Below are 10,867 nucleotides of genomic sequence, written 5' to 3' on the forward strand. Positions count from 1 at the left end.
GCACTAGCGCACACACACCATCACAGATGATAATTTATCGCAAGGGTCTGGTGGTTAATTGTCGAGGCTGTTTTTTCTTCTTCTTTTTTTCATCCTCAACAGAATCTTTTGGTCTCTGAGCACATGGCTGGAAATTGGAGGCACGGTGATACGTCTTGTCTAGGCGCTCCATGTGAATGCTGCCTCAGGGACAAGTCAACAGGGCCCGGGCTAAGAGAAAAAGGGGCCCCCTCAAATTGGGTCCTCATTCAGTTGTATTGGCAAGGGGGTGCCTGCAGATGATTTAGTCATGGGCCTGGTCAAAGCTGTAAGCAGAGAGAGTAGAGAGAGAGAGGTTCCATTGGCCCATTGTTTCCTGGTTCTATTATGGCCCCCCTTAGGCAGACCTAGGCAGACCTAAGGACTGTTCTATTCATTGTAGGAGCATTATGACACGGGCCAGGCAGACCGGAACCTGGTCGCGTTTGGTGCCCATAGAAACCTATTATGTTGGCATATCTCTATATAGCCTACTTAAAGAATCTCTGGCTGTAAGTGGCCCTACTGGCTCATGTGGCCGCTTACTCGGGACAGAATACTAATACTCACATCCTCACACATCTCCGGTCCCTTTGTGATAATTTACTGTCACCATATCCTCATCCTCCCATCAGCGGCTGTTTAACAGCCCATTGTGGAAATGGCCCACGCAGTGACAAACCCCATCATGGATTTCAAAATGATGCTCATACCTGATATATCTGTCACAGATCAGAGAGGAATATGCACCGTGTCATGGTGGACAATAAGACCTCATTTATCTGTGTGTGTGTGTGTGTGTGTGCGTGCGTGCGTGCGTGCGTGCGTGCGTGCGTGCGTGCGTGCGTGCGTGCGTGCGTGCGTGCGTGCGTGGTCTTTGGAGCATTCTCTGTAGATATGACTGTGCATGAAAAACCCAAAGGAGCAGCATCCTCAGTTTCTGAAACACTCAAACCAGCCCATCTGGCACCAGCTACACAACATTCTAAGTCAGTTAAATCCCTTTTCCTCTCAATTCTCTGTGCTTACTCCGAACTGCAAACTTAAAAAAAAATTGTCTTCTCCTCATCTCTTCCATGTTTGGCTTCAGACCTGAAAGATGAAACATATTACATACCACCTAGACGTCCGACCAAGTGGCATCTCTGTGGTTGAAGACATGGGCTCAAAGTTTGTTATCCCAGAGACCGGACTTTGAGAATTTTTGCCCCTTGCATATGTTTGGCAAGTTCAAGTTGAAACTGCATGGTACACAGCTGACAGAATGTGATACTTGCTAATTAGAGATTTTGGACAAGATGGGGCTTGCAAATGTGCATGATACATGACAATGAGGCTTTAGTGAAAGTGAAGTGAAAGACCAATTGGGAAACTCAAACTTACATTGTCATTGTGACACAGCACTCCACAGCACACAAGTGTTCACTGCACACAATGAAATTGCGTTTATGCTTCACCCATGCAAGGGGGCAGCCCCAAGGGAGCAGTGCGACGGGACGGTACCATGCTCATGGGTACCTCAGTCATGGAGGAGTATGGGGGAGAGCACTGATTAATTACTCCCCCCACCAACCTGGCGGGTCGGGAGTCGAACCAGCAACCTTTGGGATACAAGTCTGATGCCCTAACCACTTACCCATGACTGCCTTTAGGTGCCCAGAGTTTCTTCACCATGGAACCTGGACCTGACAGGACTCTTTAAAGGTGTACCATGTAGGATTGTGGCCAGAGTAGGTATTGCACCTATTGCTCATTGAAACTGTGCTAGCTATTGCCAAATTTGATCTTTTCATGAATATGTACAAAATAATAAACCAACATTTAATAGTAGGACCAAAAGTACAGTAAGTTATGAACCTAAAAATGTCTACTGCAAATTCAAAATGGCGAACCATGGAGAAGATCCCCGTTTTCATGTATGAAAAGTGCAATTTTCATAGCCATAATACTTGATGGTGGTGGTAAGTGCTTGTTAAAAAGGTTAACATTTGTGAATGGGCATCATGAATTCTGGAAATGAACTAGCCTACTAAAAATATTACACAGTGCACCTTTAACAGCTGGCCCTAATGAATTGATCATATGCATCAACATTGCCTCGCTGATTTCTATATCCATATTCAGATTTTCAATAGTCCATTTTTGTCTGTTCACGAGTGTAATAAAATATCCACTGCTAGGGATGCACTGATTTATTTAGTGGGAGCAGTTACACCCAACATGTGGTAGCCTACTGCGATAGCTCCTATAGCATTACGTACATCGCCCATCATCACTACTATAGAAATCTCTGGAGTGTAAAGTAAAGAAAGCACAACCCCTGCATTAAAGAGCAGCACAGGAAAATGTCTCTGAAGAACAGTAGAACATCTCTCTATAAATTCTGTAACAGTCAGTGGTATCCTCCATGTTGTGGAGCACCGAGTCTGCCATGAAAAATTAAGAACAACATACAAAGTATTGATCAAATAAAACACTTGAATCTTAGGAAGTTGTATGAGGTTTCTACTGTGTAAAATTGAAAGAAAAATGTCTGCACACTTAAATCCCGTTTGTGTTCTTCTACTTCTACTTCTACTTAGGTTTCTACTGTACCACATGTTTTAATAAATAGGCCTATATATTGGCATATAGGCATACTGTATACTATCTATGCATTTTATGCATTAATTTATATACAGACATCCTGGATGAATGCAATATATGAGGCGGTGCTGTGTTCAAGAAGTCATGCTGCGTGCCTGTAAATTGTGAGGGGGCGTTTGAGGCCTCCATAGACCTACCAACCTCTGCATACATTCTGTTCTGACTGCACGCATCTCTTCCTTTACTGGCCTCTGCTGCTGCGTCTTCTCCAGAGCAGTGAATCAGGCTACTGTGCACTCGCTCTGCACCCTAACTACCAGTACATTCAGAATCTTGAATCCCCCCCTATACAGCCAAATGCAGAACATGGCACTAAAAGAGCCCAAGTAAGATACACAATACCCACGAGACTCCCTCATTTCCAGGGGCAAGTGAACATATTACAAATGGCTGCCAATTTATTAACTCCTGAACTACAGAAGAAAGCAGCAAACATGGTACCTGTATGCTGAAGTAGGGCTACTGTAATTCGTTGTGCAAATCAAAACCAAGCTCTTTGGGACACGCTGAGCTTGCTGTCTGTGGCTTAATTAAATATTTATGCTGGGAGATTAGCATGGTAAAAGCGCTATTCATCAACAATCCCTGATCTGTAAGAAAACCACAGTGTGTTCTCCATCGCCAGCCCTAAATTAGAACTCACCGAAACGTGCTCTAAATAATTTAGGGTGGCTTCCGCACTATCAGGAGGACATTATCTGTGGACTAAAAGGCACTGCTTCCTTATCCGGGCTAAACAGAGTGTTTGACATCTCTTAACACAACAACAGAGGTAATTTTGCCTTAATAATTAATTCATATAGCGACATTGTTTCAGCAGGCAGTGCGTTCATGCTTTTGGCGTGCGTCCCACAAATGTATGTAGCCTATCTCTGAAAGAGGAGAGGTTGCGTGTGTGTCCAGCCTTTGCCATTTGAACTTATCCTTCCTCTCGCATTGTCCAAATGTCACTGACCTTTGCTCCTGCAGGACCTGCATATGAACCCCTCAACTGGACACCAGATGGTCACCCTAACGGGAGATGAAAATCAGTCAAATCCAGGTTTGCGATGCCCATCTCTATCACAGAGAGTTTTGTGCGTTAATGGCCATTTGTTTTCATTGCGCATGTTGTGCATAAATGTGCATGTTATGCAAATGCCTTCGATGGGCCTAATCGAAGTTTCTGCGAGGAAAGAGCAGAACCTGAGTCATTTGGGATAGCGATGAAGCCAGAATGACCTGGGAAATTTGGATTCTAATGCTATCCATGACAGTAAATATAATAGGCCTAAGTTTAGAATGTTTGCAAACAGCTTAGCTCAAGTCATGTTGGTGATGACAAAAGTCAACGGTTCTATAATAATTACATGATTTCCTATGTTTTGTAATACACATGTTCATGTCATTCGTAGGCTATGTGTAAACTGCTTCATGTAAGATAAGTTAACAACCCCAAAGGCTTTACAACAAAGTTGACACACCAGGAAAATGTAGGCTGACAAATTGTAGCCTATGGGCTACAGCGCTTAGGCTACTAAGCCTCATAATATTATGTTAATCAGCACATGCTGGATGTGTTCAGTTCCTTATTCTCGCAACTATTAATTTTCTGTTGGCTATTTTCAGGCAACTATGGTGGATAAATAACTGCAAGCTATAAGAATAATGGGAAACTAGAAATAACCAAAGGATCGTGTGCCGTCTTAATCTAAGTGGGGAAATATACTCCAATATTTAATCGCGCAATTTGTTACTTACTTGGCATTACATGTTAAATATCTTACGCCGTGTAAAGCTCTTTCTTAACAGGCCATGAGCACGTGTGAATGCAGCCTAGTGCAGGGGGACTGACATCAGCTTCTCTGAGACGGCTATTACAGATCGAACGTTTCGATTGTAACCGAAACAATTTGCATACTGATTCCCTTTCAGCGCCCGGCAGATCCATAACAACACAAGCAGCAATTCAAATGCAAGCAGCATCTCTAAATGCACGGATAGAGCACCGGAGAAAGGCATGCATACGAGCCGTCGTGAAGGGAGGAAAACGGGAGCTTTTTCTGGTGGATGTTGCCCATTTAGTTTGGAAATGGAGGAAAGCGATTATGTTTTTCTGCAGGACAACGGGAGGTGCGTCGCGTGTATGGGAGAGCCTTTGACCTGACCACAGAGCGAGCTATGAATACACCGATGGCATGGTTCGACTTGAACAAGCAAAAAGAGACGCTGTTGTTTGTGTCAATGCTGATGTTTTTCTGAGATTACGCTTATATGTAGAAGAGCGTTTCTTCAGGTGCCGACACGCGTGCATATTAAGTGGTGCTTATCCAAAAGACGCAGGATCATATCGTCGGGAATGCGCAAAAGAACAGTTCAAACTTCGAATTACTTGTGGTTGGAAAAAAGAAAAGCACGTTATTCCTAACTAAAAATAACCAATGTTGGAATAAGTCCATAACGTTTGCGCACACGATATCGGTCGTTTCTCTGTAGACGTGCATGTTGACAGGTAGCACTGCCGAAATCTGAGTCGTGGACAGTGCTCGTCGCTGTAGAGGTCAGCAACATCATGCTTGTATGCAGTAACATTGGCATTCCCTGCGATGTACCTACAATAATTCCACTGTTCTAAACCCAGCGATACATCACTGCTTAGGCGAGTAGCCTCCATGTCAAGATTGCAAAGTCACTTTGCAGCTTGCGTGAAGACGGAGGGCAGACGAGTAGCAAGCAGGGTGGCTTGCTTGTGGTCGAGGGATACTTTTCTTACCTAAGAGCTGTTTGTAAATTTAAACTATGGTTTTAATCCAATATGATCGTTTTTGGTTAGGTGACACTGTTCAGTTGAATGTGTTTGTGGTTGTATCAGTTTACAGCCTATACTTTTCTGATGTCACCATTGCAACGGAGGCTTAAACCTGTTTTACATGCATGTGCACACTTTCCCTGAACTCTACATGGTATTTGAAATCGCAAGCCATTTTATATCATGCAATGCATTGTAATGTCCGTATTAATAGGCCATGTGAAGATTAATAATACCATTCCCAGATAAGCTTCTGTAATCGATTTAGTAATAATGACCACCTCTGTTTTACTGCAGACCTACTGTAATTCCTCTTAAGTGGTGTAATATGAGTCGTTTAAGTCTCTGGATATCAAGTCGTCATGTGCGTCTCTCACATGCGTATCCATGTCATCCCAGTGGCTAGTGTTACAGATGTTACATCTAAATACAGCAGGGAAAAATATACATGGCCCTTCCCTGCAGTGGCAACGTGGGGGAGAGAGCATGTAGAGACAAGCTGCAACAAATTATCTTTGGCTGTGCACTTAACACACAGGTGATCTCACCAAGTAGTTAATTTGCTTGTCTGTTGATTTTTGCAGCCATTTCACATGTTTAAAAATGTTTCCCCTTTTGAAGTCGCTATCTGTACCTGTGAGGTGAGGGACAGTTAAACGTTGGTATTAGCCAAACATACTCAAATATCATACTAGATTTAAATTGTAGCATAAATGTCACTCGTGGGGGAAAAATCGCAAGAATCAATTATTTTGTACTTTGCTCTCCAAATGGATTTTACGCACCAAATTAGCTGTTACATAAACCCTGCTCTGTGAACGATGTGTTAAATATTCGGTGAGACATTTTCGTCGTGGCAAATAACCACCTGTTTAATTTTCCAAGAGAACAAGTTTTTGTTTTATGTTACAAGTCACCGTTGGCAACTTGTTGCTTTCGAGGACATGGCGACTCAGCGTTACCAAAGGGATTTACACATTATGTAAAGCACATAATGTTACAAATGAGTGTACCCAAAATGCTATTAGTCCACTTCTGTGTTGGAAATAGATTTTCCAATAAACTAACGCGCAACAGAAGGCCAATAGCTTAGCCCCAACCAGCCACAGTAAGAATCAAACTCGTCTTATTATTAGCAAAGTCTGATCCGTGAACCCAGTGCTTTTTTTTAAATTATGCGACAGAGGGCACAGTTTGGGCATTCACAAATTGACAATGACCTGCATTCAAACAGGACAAAACGCAGGCTGGTTAAAGACAATAACCCTTTTTGAATATTGAACTTTGAAAAAAGTTACTGCAAATCGCGCCAGGTGAAAAGGTGTAGGCTATAAACTTCTCTTACCACCACTGAACAAAATATAGACTGGATTTTCACCCTTGTTAAAAATCTAAACGTGAACAGCATCTACTTTGACATTTTTTGATAGACTGTTCTTACCTGCACATACACACACACCTCCTTTGTGTGACGTGAAGGCATTCGTTCTGGATATGCACTAGCGGTATTTTGCATTTGACGACACATAGGCCTACCTAGAGAAAAAGAGGCGACGTGTTTCCCGTGTATGCCAGGTATCTGTGACATCTGACAGCTTTGGGTATATACGTGCGTCATCGACGTCACCAGAAGAGTTTAAACCTGTATTGCAGCGTTTAGGCCTGTGCGGCAAAATGTCACAAGGGAACGTACATTATAGCCTACTGTAAGTTGGGGCTAAAAAGCAAGTGGCCCAAATCTCGACAGAACATGCAAAAGATACCGGGTAAATAACAGGTAGGCCTAGGCCTGCAATAACTCATAGTAGCCTATAACAAATGAGGATATAACAACTTAGTCATTTTTTTTAAAACAATAAACAGGTTTGTCATGACTTTTTTGGAAATTATTTTTTAAAAGTGTGTGACAATTTTAAAAGTAGCATACTAAAAACAATGCATTGCAAAAAAAAACCATAAAACTGAAAATAATTGGGCCATAAAGCATGCTTTATTAAGTGCAGTCTTAAATAAAATAAACAGGTCTTCATTGCGTCGTATCAACACAGTGCCCATTTTGTTTACCTATTTCCTTACCTTCAGACATTTAAGTGCAGAATGTGATTCAGACGATATAGGTTACTGAATACTGAGGAGATTGGTCTATCGATTGAGTTCAGCCTGCCTGTTTTTTTCTTTCCCCGTTGAAATGTACTTTCGACTTGTGGTCGATTATTGAAATATTTGGATTTTTTTTGTTATTAAAAATAATGCGTCAAATATGCTAATGCATTTTGAGGATAAGTGGCTATTGTATTACATTTCGTTTTAAGAGGATCTTCGGTTAAAATCACTGCATTCGTTAAGATAATTATATTTTTACGTTTAATAAGTTTGTTTGGGGATTATTCTGTTTCTGTGACTTTAGTAGGCCTAGACATTTTTTCTTTTTCGTTAATTTTTTGTAAAGGTCCTTGTCCTGTCTGATCACACACACACACACACACACACACACACACACACACACACACACACACACACACACACACACACACGCGCGCGCAGCAGGGGTCAGCAGAACTAATTAAAACTTGAAAAATAAAATTGAAACTGTTGTTCGAGCTTTGTTGGAAATAGGCTATTTCTGTTGGCATAATGTCTGACACACGCACTTGGTGTGTTGTTATCGGGCTTGACAGGTAGAAATTTAAGCAAAGGCTGAAGAACTTTGAAATGATGTGGTGTAAGTTAGTTAGTAAGTAAGTAAGTAAGTAAGTATGTAAACAAATAAATGAGACTGAATTGCGCGAATAATTTAGTTATTCCCTTGAATCCATTCACCTGGCAAAAAAGAGTAAAGGCTGTCATGTGCATGACATGTCTGTCAGAGCTTTTTCATAGGACTTTTTTGTCTTCGAATCAAGGTGTATAGTAGGTCCTATTTATTTATTTATTTATTCATTTATTTATTTATTTATAATTGTTTTGTTTGTTTGTTTGTGTATTGTGCATTGTTTACGAGTTTATTTGCTCGTTTCGGCACTACTGTCTTCTATATGAAATTTGAAAGGATGGTCATTGCCCTAGGTTCAAACAACAGAAACTGCAGTTCTAACACAAATCAGGGACGCCTGAATAGGCCTTAACAAAAAGACACCCCCGCCCTTTTGCAAGTCATGGAGACACGAGTGCGAATGAAAAATATCGACCACTATGAGAATGTGCGCAGATGCGGTTAGCTGCTGCTGATCTCTCTCTCTCTCTCTCTCTCTCTCTCTCTCTCTCTCTCTCTCTCTCTCTCTCTCTCTCTCTCTCTCTCTCTCTCTCTCTCTCTCTCTCTCTCTCTAACGCACACACACACACACACACACACACACACACACACACACACACACACACACACACACACACACACACTTTTGTTGTTCATCATGGGTCTACGCCGAGCTAATTATAATTAATAATAACCAGCTACTGTCTTAGTTTGTTTTATTATTTTATGTCTTTATTTATACAGTGTTGCTGATCACTTTTTTTTTCAACTTACACGTTTATGTTTTTTATTACTTTTATTTTTTGTTACTACACTATTTGTACCATAACATGGCCTAAAAGTGTCTTTAACGACCCAGTGTTTGTATTTTACGCAGTAAGTTTAAAGACAAAAGAATGTCTTGTATATGCTATTGCACATTTTGAAATATTTTGACATTTTGCTGTGACGTTGAAGTTGGTGATGCTGTGAACTTGATGTCATGCCTGCTCACCGTGTCTAATCTCAGCAAACACGCAATTAGCAACAGCAACATTTTTGACTGTTTCAACTTGTTTAATTGAATGTTATTGTTCTTGACCCTGACAGATGTATAGGAGGTGGTTGCCATGGGGTGGGCCCTCAAGAAGCAGGGAAAAGTCTCGAAAAGTTAATCTGCTCCCCCCGCAGCTGTTAGCTTTTAGGAGTCTTGAAGCGTCACCTTTGACATGGAGAGGGGCGGGGGGGTTCTGTACTGACTATCGCAAGCTGTCACTTGAAGCGGGGTTGGGGACGCTTTCGCCAGGCTGCGGATTGTCCCCTGGACTGGACATCATTTGAAGTTAGCCAGTCAGTTTTGCTTCATTTAACCGCAGAGTGACTTTTTGTTGGCAAATCTTCAAATAATGAGTTGGATGCCTCGCAAGGGCGCGCGCGCGCAAGTGTGGGGACGGGGGTTTGGGAGAGTGTGCACGCACGCACGCACGCACACACACACACACACACACACACACACACACACACACACACACACACACACACACACACACACACACACACACACACAATAAGGTTTTGGTGAAGTAAGTGTTTCAACAAAGTAAATAGGCCAACTACCTAACTGTAATGTGTACATTGATGATGTTATGATGTTGATGACAAAATAAATAAATATTTTGTTAACTGACATGAATGGTGTTCTGTTGTATGCCAGCTTAAAGGACCATCAAAGCCAGGTAACGTTAGCCCACAGTCATGAACAATACAACCCCATTCGCCCACAGCATGAGTAAAATGGGCCTCTCAACCTAGCACGTAACACATTTGTCGCCAGCAAATGTATTTTTGATTGAGACTGCAAAATTCTCCATTTTCATCCTCATATGGGCTCTGAGTGCGGCTGGCGGCTGAATAATATGCTGTGTCATTATACCGTAGCCTTACCGCCTGCAGCTCGTGTGATGGGCGCGGGGCTACACGGCGGCTGGCCTAATTCGTTACTCTTAATAGTCTGAACAATGGACACATCTGCCTATCTGTTTTGCGCGTGTGGAAAGGGGGGCAGCTCCATTATCGCGCGGCCACTGTGTAAGTTTTCCACTCGCTGGGTTTCAGATAGGCTATGACGAGACTATTTCATTTAAAAGGAGCTTTACAACTAGAAATGCTAAACGTGAAATGTAGGTACTTGCTTGTATTGACAGTGCAGCGCATTGTGGACGTTCTTGTCTTATTCGGGCGCAGGTAGCCGACAGGTATTATAGGCTATGTGTCTTATCAGAGAGTGGGCTGGGTAAAGTCAAGTTGTTCATTTTGAATATCTCCACATGGCCCAGGAATGAACCCGGACGTATAACGGCGCATAAGCTATAGGCTAAGGGGGAGGGTCATTAATATTAATCAGATTCACGCAATTAATAGACTATCTGGAAGTGCTACACAGTGTCTCGTGATAAAATAAATGCCACTTCCTACCCCATTGTATGATGATATTATTTTGGGTGCTAACCGGATGCGTTTGTTATATTGTGTTTTCAGCCATACAGAATTGTGAGTCTATATAATCTACTTGGTGGTGAATATTTTGTGCTCGGCAACTTCCTTAACATCTGACGTCAAGAACGGTGTGTCTCCTTTTGTGTGTTGTGGGGAGAGGTGGGAGGAGACGCTCGAGGCGCATGCGA

Source organism: Engraulis encrasicolus, chromosome 22 (genome assembly GCF_034702125.1).
Source record: "Engraulis encrasicolus isolate BLACKSEA-1 chromosome 22, IST_EnEncr_1.0, whole genome shotgun sequence".
Lineage (NCBI taxonomy): Eukaryota > Metazoa > Chordata > Actinopteri > Clupeiformes > Engraulidae > Engraulis > Engraulis encrasicolus.